The sequence below is a fragment of the Oncorhynchus mykiss genome, chromosome 18, assembly GCF_057628025.1.
Source record: "Oncorhynchus mykiss isolate SJ-2025 chromosome 18, ASM5762802v1, whole genome shotgun sequence".
In the NCBI taxonomy this organism is placed as follows: domain Eukaryota; kingdom Metazoa; phylum Chordata; class Actinopteri; order Salmoniformes; family Salmonidae; genus Oncorhynchus; species Oncorhynchus mykiss.
Window position 1 is genome coordinate 6930001 of NC_143039.1, and position 10000 is coordinate 6940000.

At 50.0% G+C, this 10000-nt stretch overlaps 1 long non-coding RNA gene across 1 annotated transcript in view; it reads right to left on the reverse strand.

Annotated features, from left to right (window-relative positions):
* Positions 1-10000, reverse strand: part of LOC149975370 (uncharacterized) — a 30484-nt gene that overhangs the window by 17086 nt on the left and 3398 nt on the right. Inside the window, exon 2 of the long non-coding RNA XR_016488230.1 lies at positions 4650-4714. This is a non-coding gene — a long non-coding RNA (uncharacterized LOC149975370). The remainder of the gene's footprint in view (positions 1-4649; positions 4715-10000) is intronic.

The following is a 10000-nucleotide window of genomic DNA, read 5'->3' on the forward strand; positions in this document are numbered from 1 at the left end:
GGACCAAACGAACGTCTGATTGGTTTAGATAGTGAAAGTGATGTGCTGACACAATGGGAGAACCACATCCAGTTGGTCTGATGTGCTGACACTAGACACAATGGGAGAACCACATCCTGTTGGTCTGATGTGCTGACACAGTCACTAGACACAATGGGAGAACCACATCCTGTTGGCCTGCTACGCTGACACAGTCACTAGACACAATGGGAGAACCACATCCTGTTGGCCTGCTACGCTGACACAGTCACTAGACACAATGGGAGAACCACATCCTGTTGGCCTGCTACGCTGACACAGTCACTAGACACAATGGGAGAACCACATCCTGTTGGCCTGCTACGCTGACACAGTCACTAGACACAATGGGAGAACCACATCCTGTTGGTCTGTTACGCTGACACAGACACTAGACACAATGGGAGAACCACATCCTGTTGGTCTGTTACGCTGACACAGACACTAGACATAATGGGAGAACCACATCCTGTTGGTCTGTTACGCTGACACAGACACTAGACACAATGGGAGAACCACATCCTGCTGGTCTGTTACACTGACACAATGGGAGACCACATCCTGTTGGCCTGCTGTGCTGACACAGTCACTAAACACAATGGGAGAACCACATCCTGTTGGCCTGCTACGCTGACACAGTCACTAGACACAATGGGAGAACCACATCCTGTTGGCCTGCTACGCTGACACAGTCACTAGACACAATGGGAGAACCACATCCTGTTGGGCTGTTACGCTGACACAGACACTAGACACAATGGGAGAACCACATCCTGTTGGTCTGTTACGCTGACACAGACACTAGACATAATGGGAGAACCACATCCTGTTGGTCTGTTACGCTGACACAGACACTAGACACAATGGGAGAACCACATCCTGCTGGTCTGTTACGCTGACACAATGGGAGACCACATCCTGTTGGCCTGCTGTGCTGACACAGTCACTAAACACAATGGGAGAACCACATCCTGTTGGTCTGTTACTCTGACAGTCACTAGACACAATGGGAGAACCACATCCTGTTGGTCTGTTACGCTGACACAGTCACTAGACACAATGGGAGAAGCACATCCTGTTGGCCTGCTACGCTGACACAATGGGAGAACCACATCCTGTTGGTCTGTTACTCTGACACAGTCACTAGACACAATGGGAGAACCACATCCTGTTGGCCTGCTACGCTGACACAGTCACTAGACACAATGGGAGAACCACATCCTGTTGGTCTGTTACGCTGACACAGTCACTAGACACAATGGGAGAACCACATCCTGTTGGCCTGCTACGCTGACACAGTCACTAGACATAATGGGAGAACCACATCCCGTTACGCTGACACAGTCACTAGACACATTAGCCCGGAAGCTTATAAGAAATCCCGCTATGCCCTCCGACGAACCATCAAACAGGCAAAGCGTCACTACAGGACTAAGATGGAACCTCGTCACCTCTGACCCTCGCCAGACGTGGCAGGGCTTGTAAACCATTACAGAGGGAAGCAGAGCCGAGAGGCGTTCACAAGGCCGCAGGGCCAGAGGGAAGCAGAGCCGAGAGACGTTCACAAGGCCGCAGGGCCAGAGGGAAGCAGAGCCGAGACACATTCACAAGGCCGCAGGGCCAGAGGGAAGCAGAGCCGAGAGACATTCACAAGGCCGCAGGGCCAGAGGGAAGCAGAGCCGAGACACATTCACAAGGCCGCAGGGCCAGAGGGAAGCAGAGCCGAGAGACGTTCACAAGGCCGCAGGGCCAGAGGGAAGCAGAGCCGAGAGACATTCACAAGGCCGCAGGGCCAGAGGGAAGCAGAGCCGAGAGGCGTTCACAAGGCCGCAGGGCCAGAGGGAAGCAGAGCCGAGACACATTCACAAGGCCGCAGGGCCAGAGGGAAGCAGAGCCGAGACACATTCACAAGGCCGCAGGGCCAGAGGGAAGCAGAGCCGAGACACATTCACAAGGCCGCAGGGCCAGAGGGAAGCAGAGCCGAGAGACATTCACAAGGCCGCAGGGCCAGAGGGAAGCAGAGCCGAGACACATTCACAAGGCCGCAGGGCCAGAGGGAAGCAGAGCCGAGAGACATTCACAAGGCAGCAGGGCCAGAGGGAAGCAGAGCCGAGACACATTCACAAGGCCGCAGGGCCAGAGGGAAGCAGAGCCGAGAGACATTCACAAGGCCGCAGGGCCAGAGGGAAGCAGAGCCGAGAGACATTCACAAGGCCGCAGGGCCAGAGGGAAGCAGAGCAGAGAGACATTCACAAGGCCGCAGGGCCAGAGGGAAGCAGAGCCGAGAGGCGTTCACAAGGCCGCAGGGCCAGAGGGAAGCAGAGCCGAGACACATTCACAAGGCCGCAGGGCCAGAGGGAAGCAGAGCCGAGAGACATTCACAAGGCCGCAGGGCCAGAGGGAAGCAGAGCCGAGAGACATTCACAAGGCCGCAGGGCCAGAGGGAAGCAGAGCCGAGAGACATTCACAAGGCCGCAGGGCCAGAGGGAAGCAGAGCCGAGAGACATTCACAAGGCCGCAGGGCCAGAGGGAAGCAGAGCCGAGAGACGTTCACAAGGCCGCAGGGCCAGAGGGAAGCAGAGCCGAGAGACGTTCACAAGGCCGCAGGGCCAGAGGGAAGCAGAGCCGAGAGACGTTCACAAGGCCGCAGGGCCAGAGGGAAGCAGAGCCGAGAGACGTTCACAAGGCCGCAGGGCCAGAGGGAAGCAGAGCCGAGAGACGTTCACAAGGCCGCAGGGCCAGAGGGAAGCAGAGCCGACAGACGTTCACAAGGCCGCAGGGCCAGAGGGAAGCAGAGCCGAGAGACGTTCACAAGGCCGCAGGGCCAAAGGGAAGCAGAGCCGAGAGACATTCACAAGGCCGCAGGGCCAGAGGGAAGCAGAGCCGAGAGACATTCACAAGGCCGAAGGGCCAGAGGGAAGCAGAGCCGAGAGACGTTCACAAGGCCGCAGGGCCAGAGGGAAGCAGAGCCGAGACACATTCACAAGGCCGCAGAGCCGAGACACATTCACAAGGTCGCAGGGCCAGAGGGAAGCAGAGCCGAGAGACGTTCACAAGGCCGCAGGGCCAGAGGGAAGCAGAGCCGAGAGACATTCACAAGGCCGCAGGGCCAGAGGGAAGCAGAGCCGAGAGACATTCACAAGGCCGCAGGGCCAGACGGATTACCAGGATGTGTACTCAGAGCACTGACCAACTGCCAAGTGTCTTTATTGACATTTTCAACCTCTCCCTGTCTGAGTCTGTAATACCAACATGCTTGAAGCAGTACCCTAACACCCTGTATATAGCCTCCACATAGACTCTGTACCGTAATACCCTGTATATAGCCTCCACATTGACTCTGTACCGTAATACCCTGTATATAGCCTCCACATTGACTCTGTACCGGTACCCCCTGTATATAGCCTCCACATTGACTCTGTACCGGTACCCCCTGTATATAGCCTCCACATTGACTCTGTACCGGTACCCCCTGTATATAGCCTCCACATTGACTCTGTACCGGTACCCCCTGTATATATCCTCCACATTGACTCTGTACCAGTACCCCCTGTATATAGCCTCCACATTGACTCTGTACCGTAACACCCTGTATATAGCCTCCACATTGACTCTGTACCGGTACCACCTGTATATAGCCTCCACATTGACTCTGTACCGGTACCACCTGTATATAGCCTCCACATTGACTCTGTACCGGTACCACCTGTATATAGCCTCCACATTGACTCTGTACCGGTACCACCTGTATATTGCATTATGGGTTAGGGGCTCTTAAGTAAGCATTTCACTGTAAGGTCTACACCAGTTGTATTCAGCATTTCACTGTAAGGTCTACTACACCTGTTGTATTCAGCATTTCACTGTGAGGTCTACTACACCTGTTGTATTCAGCATTTCACTGTGAGGTCTACTACACCTGTTGTATTCAGCATTTCACTGTGAGGTCTACTACACCTGTTGTATTCAGCATTTCACTGTGAGGTCTACTACACCTGTTGTATTCAGCATTTCACTGTGAGGTCCACTACACCTGTTGTATTCAGCATTTCACTGTAAGTTCTACTACACCTGTTGTATTCAGCATTTCACTGTAAGGTCTACTACACCTGTTGTATTCAGCATTTCACTGTAAGGTCTACTACACCTGTTGTATTCATCATTTCACTGTGAGGTCTACTACACCTGTTGTATTCAGCATTTCACTGTGAGGTCTACTACACCTGTTGTATTCAGCATTTCACTGTGAGGTCTACTACACCTGTTGTATTCAGCATTTCACTGTGAGGTCTACTACACCTGTTGTATTAAACATTTCACTGTAAGGTCTACTACACCTGTTGTATTCAGCATTTCACTGTAAGGTCTACTACACCTGTTGTATTCAGCATTTCACTGTAAGGTCTACTACACCTGTTGTATTCAGCATTTCACTGTAAGGTCTACTACACCTGTTGTATTCAGCATTTCACTGTAAGGTCTACTACACCTGTTGTATTCAGCATTTCACTGTGAGGTCTACTACACCTGTTGTATTCGGCGGATGTGACTAATAAATTTGATTTGATTTGGAAAAACCACATCCTGAGGGCGCCCCGCCTATACAATGGTATTGTAGGAGAAACACTTACCCCATTCACTGGGTAGGTCCTCCAGTCCAACTCACCCAGAACAGCTGTGGTGTCCAACAGAACCACTAGAAAGAGAAAGAGAGAGAGAGAGAGAGAGAGAGAGAGAGAGAGGGGGATAGGTAAAGAGAGAGAGAGAGAGAGAGAGAGAAAGACAGAGAGAGACAGAGAGAGACAGAGAGAGCGAGAGAGCGAGATAGCGAGAGAGAGAGGGAGGGGGGGATAGGTAAAGAGAGAGAAAGAGAGAGATAGGTAGAGAGAGAGAGAGGGGGATAGGTAGAGAGAGAGAGAGAGAGAGGGGATAGGTAGAGAGAGAGAGAGAGAGAGGGATAGGTAGAGAGAGAGAGAGAGAGAGAGAGAGAGACAGAGAGAGAGAGAGAGAGAGAGAGGGGGGGGGATAGGTAAAGAGAGAGAGAGAGAAACAGGGGGGATAAGTAGAGAGAGAGAGAGAGAGACAGGGGGGATAGATAAGACAGAAAAGGGGGAAAAGAGTTTATGAAAGAGACAGTAACAGGGAAAGGGGACAGTAACAGGGAAAGGGGACAGTAACAGGGAAATGGGACAGTAACAGGGAAAGGGGACAGTAACAGGGAAAGGGGACAGTAACAGGGAAATGGGACAGTAACAGGGAAAGGGGACAGTAACAGGGAAAGGGGACAGTAACAGGGAAAGGGGACAGTAACAGGGAAAGGGGACAGTAACAGGGAAAGGGGACAGTAACAGGGAAAGAAGGAAGAGAGAGTAAACCATAGTTATCAAACTGTCAGAGCAGAGCAACAATTGTCCAGAGACACTCAGCAGAGAGAATGACCTCCGACCTCTGTAGGGGTACAAGACAGAACAACAACACTCAGCAGAGAGAATGACCTCCAAGCTCTGTAGGGGTAAAATACAGAACCACAACACTCAGCAGAGAGAATGACCTCCAAGCTCTGTAGGGGTAAAAGACAGAACAACAACACTCAGCAGAGAGAATGACCTCCAAGCTCTGTAGGGGTACAAGACAGAACCACAACACTCAGCAGAGAGAATGACCTCCGAGCTGTAGGGGTACAAGACAGAACCACAACACTCAGCAAAGAGAATGACCTCCGAGCTCTGTAGGGGTACAAGACAGAACAACAACACTCAGCAGAGAGAATGACCTCCAAGCTCTGTAGGGGTACAAGACAGAACCACAACACTTAGCAGAGAGAATGACCTCCGAGCTCTGTAGGGGTACAAGACAGAACAACAACACTCAGCAGAGAGAATGACCTCCAAGGTCTGTAGGGGTACAAGACAGAACAACAACACTCAGCAGAGAGAGTACAGGTCGAGGGACAAATACAATACAGCACATTAAACTGTTCAAAAAGAGATAAGGAAATCAAATGTATGAGGATATTGGATATCGTTCTTAGACCTGAAGTCTTGAATGTTGTCCTCGCCAAACCATCTTATAACACTGAATAAGACCCGTTAAATAGTACAGAACACAATGAACTGTTAGATAGTTCAGAACACAACTAAATGTTCCATAGTCTATAGTGTTTAAGATCCTTAGCTTTGTAATGAGCTGTAGTCAATAAACAGCATTCTCACGTAGGTGTTCCTCTTATCCAGGTGGGAAAGGGCCATGTGGAATGAAATAGAGATTTTGTCATCTGTCGATGTGTCGATGAGGTATGAGATTTGAGTGGGTCTGGGACGATGGGTGTCTAGGATGATGACGTTGATAGGAGCCATGACCATCCTTTTTCAAAGCATTTCATGGCTAAAGATGTGAGTGTTACGGAGCGATAGACATTTAGACAGGTTACCTTGGCGTTCTAGGGCACAGGGACAATGGTGGTCTGCTTGAAACATGTAGGAATTACAGACTGGGTCAGCGACAGGTTGAACATATCAGTGAAGACAGTCGGTCATGCTTCGAGTAGGTGTCCTGGTAATCCGTCCTGCGGTCTTGTGAACGTCGACCCTGTTTAAAGTTCTCACTGACATCGGCTACGGAGAGCGTGATCTCACAGTCGTCCGGAACAGCTGATGCTCTCATGCGTGGTTCAGTGTTGCTAGCCTCGAAGAGAGCATAGAAGGTATTTTGCTGGTCTGGTAGACTCGGTTGGGTTTCTCTTTGTAATCCATGATAGTGTGCGAGCCCTGCCACATCAGATGAGCCGGGGTGTAGTAGGATTTGTGCTTGGTTCTGGTTTGACACTTTGCCTGGTTCCTGGTTCGTCGGAGGGCATGATCTCACAGTCGTCCGGAACAGCTGATGCTCTCATGCGTGGTTCAGTGTTGCTAGTCGATGCTAGTAGGATGTGTGCTTGGTTCTGGTTTGACACTTTGCCTGGTTCGTCGGAGGGCGTGATCTCACAGTCGTCCGGAACAGCTGATGCTCTCATGTGTGGTTCAGTGTTGCTAGTCGATGCTAGTAGGATTTGTGTTTGGTCCTGGTTTGACACTTTGCCTGGTTCCTGGTTTGTCGGAGGGCGTAGCAGGATTTCTTATAATCGTCCGGATTGGTATCCGGCTCCTTGAAAGCGGCAGCTCTAGCCTTTAGCTCAGTTCGGATGTAGCGTGTAAGACATGGCTTCTGGTTGGGTTATGTACGTACGGTCAATGTGGGGACGATGCATCGTCGATGCACTTATTAATGAAGCCGGTGACTGATGTGGTGGACTCCTCATTGCCATCGGATGAATCCCGGAACAGTGCTATTGAAGCAGTCCTGTAGCTTAGCATTCGCTTCATTCGAACCACTTACGTATTGAGCGACACTGATACTTCCTGTTTATGTGTTTTTTGTTTGTCAGCAGGAATCAGGATAATAGAGTTATGTTCAGATTTACCTAATGGAGGCCGAGGGAGAGCTTTGTACGCATCTCTCTGTGTGGAGTACAGGTTATCTAGGCTTTTTTCACCTCTAGTTGCACAGGTGACATGATGGTGGAAATGAATAATTATTACATTAAATTATTAAATTCATATAATATATATATATTAAATTAATATATATATGAACATATATTAATATATTAATAATTAAGGGTGTAATGTAACAAAATGTGGAAAAAAGTGAAGAGGTCTGAATACTTTTCATTTTACAATGATGAGTTCTTAATAGCCTAAGTGAATTGTGTATTCAGGCAGCCATTGGCTGCAGATGGAACAGGGTGCTGGTGGCAGCCATTGGCTGCAGATGGAACAGGGTGCTGGTGGCAGCCATTGGCTGCAGATGGAACAGGGAGATGGTGGCAGCCATTGGCTGCAGATGGAACAGGGAGATGGTGGCAGCCATTGAGGTAAATAAAGGTAAAAAAAAATAAAAAATGTAAAAGCTAATTTTCCAACAGAGAGGTTCAGTATTGAGATGAATTGACACAGTGACCAAAATCAAACTGCTGTTGCAAATATTAGTTTAGTTAATTCACTAATAATAAGGATTGTGTCTACGTGCCCGGACATGCATAGCTAGCTAAACAGACCTGTTAGCAGATAGCTATGGGACCTGTTAGCAGATAGCTATGGGACCTGTTAGCAGATAGCTATGGGACCTGTTAGCAGATAGCTATGGGACCTGTTAGCAGATAGCTATGGGACCTGTTAGCAGATAGCTATGGGACCTGTTAGCAGATAGCTATGGGACCTGTTAGCAGATAGCTATGGGACCTGTTAGCAGATAGCTATGGGACCTGTTAGCAGATAGCTATGGGACCTGTTAGCAGACAGCTATGGGACCTGTTAGCAGATAGTGTTAATGAATTAATTATAGGAGAGATAAGACCAAGATGAGACTCTGGACAAGGCGGATACGGTATATTTGAGGCCTTTTAATCTAGCATAGTGATAGCTGGCAAACGTGCAGCACGGCTCCTATCGTCCACTCTTAGGGAGGTTTCGGAAAAAGAGGGCGTAACACATATTTGGGCAGTACATTTATACATTGAAATGACGTAGGTAGATTCTAGTAGTCCTGGCTCCTGGTTGGTTGTTCGTAGGTGATAGACAGTCCTCTCCAGCCTGTTGTCTGTATCTCATTGGTTCTTGACAGAGTTCCTTGTCTTTGTAGCCCATCCCAAAGGGTTTGGAGCAGTGTATATTCATGGGTTATCCGTGTGTTTAACAACAGTCCGTGAATGCGTCATTACATGTTTTAATATGTTATTATAACAATAGCTATGGGACCTGTTAGCAGATAGCTATGGGACCTGTTAGCAGATAGCTATGGGACCTGTTAGCTGTTAGCTATGGGACCTGTTAGCTGTTAGCTATGGGACCTGTTAGCAGAAAGCTATGGGACCTGTTAACAGATAGCTATGGGACCTATAGCTAGCTATAGTGGCTACTATGCTAACTAGCTGGCTAGATAAACATGGTGCTAACAAGTACAATAACTCAATGCATGCACACACTTCTATTGAATATGCATTCCCCTGTATTGTGACTAGACCCAGGTGACATCTTGATTTACCCAGTTTATCAATGGAGATTTACCATCCAAATAACATTATGTTGTTATGTAGTTAGATTGGTAAAAACGAAGTCAAATTAATTTTGACTTTAAAATTAACACATATATCTCCCTTGAGGAATTTTGTCAACACCTTTTTCACATTTAATGATATTGAATATCGTCCTAAAATAATCAATATCGGCCCTAAAAAAATCCATATGGGTCGTTCTCTAGAGGGAGGGAGGGAGGCGGAGAGAGGGAGGGAGGGAGGCTGGAGGGAGTGAGGGAGGCGGAGGGAGGGAGGGAGGCGGAGAGAGGGAGGCTGGAGGGAGGGAGGGAGGCGGAGAGAGGGAGGCTGGAGGGAGGGAGGGAGGCGGAGAGAGGTAGAGAGGGAGGGAGGCGGAGAGAGGTAGAGAGGGAGGGAGGGAGGGAGGGAGGGAGGGAGGGAGGGAGGGAGGGAGGGAGGGAGGGAGGGAGGGAGGGAGGGAGGGAGGGAGGGAGGGAGGCTGGAGGGAGGGAGGGAGGGAGGCTGGAGGGAGGGAGGGAGGGAGGCGGAGAGAGGTAGAGAGGGAGGGAGGCGGAGAGAGGGAGGGAGGGAGGGAGGCAGAGAGAGGTAGAGAGGGAGGGAAGCGGAGGGAGGGAGGGAGGGAGGGAGGGAGGGAGGGAGGGAGGGAGGGAGGGAGGGAGGGAGGGAGGGAGGGAGGGAGGGAGGCAGAGAGAGGGAGGCTGGAAGGAGGGAGGGAGGCAGAGAGAGGTAGGGAGGGAGGGAAGCGGAGGGAGGGAGGGAGGGGGTCCATATAGAACTGTGATTGATAGGATATCTGTGGGTCTACAGGGACAGATGGTCTCTAATACTGATACAGACACACAATGTTATCCGTGTTCCACTGGAACTCAATACCTCCAAACCCTGGGCAAC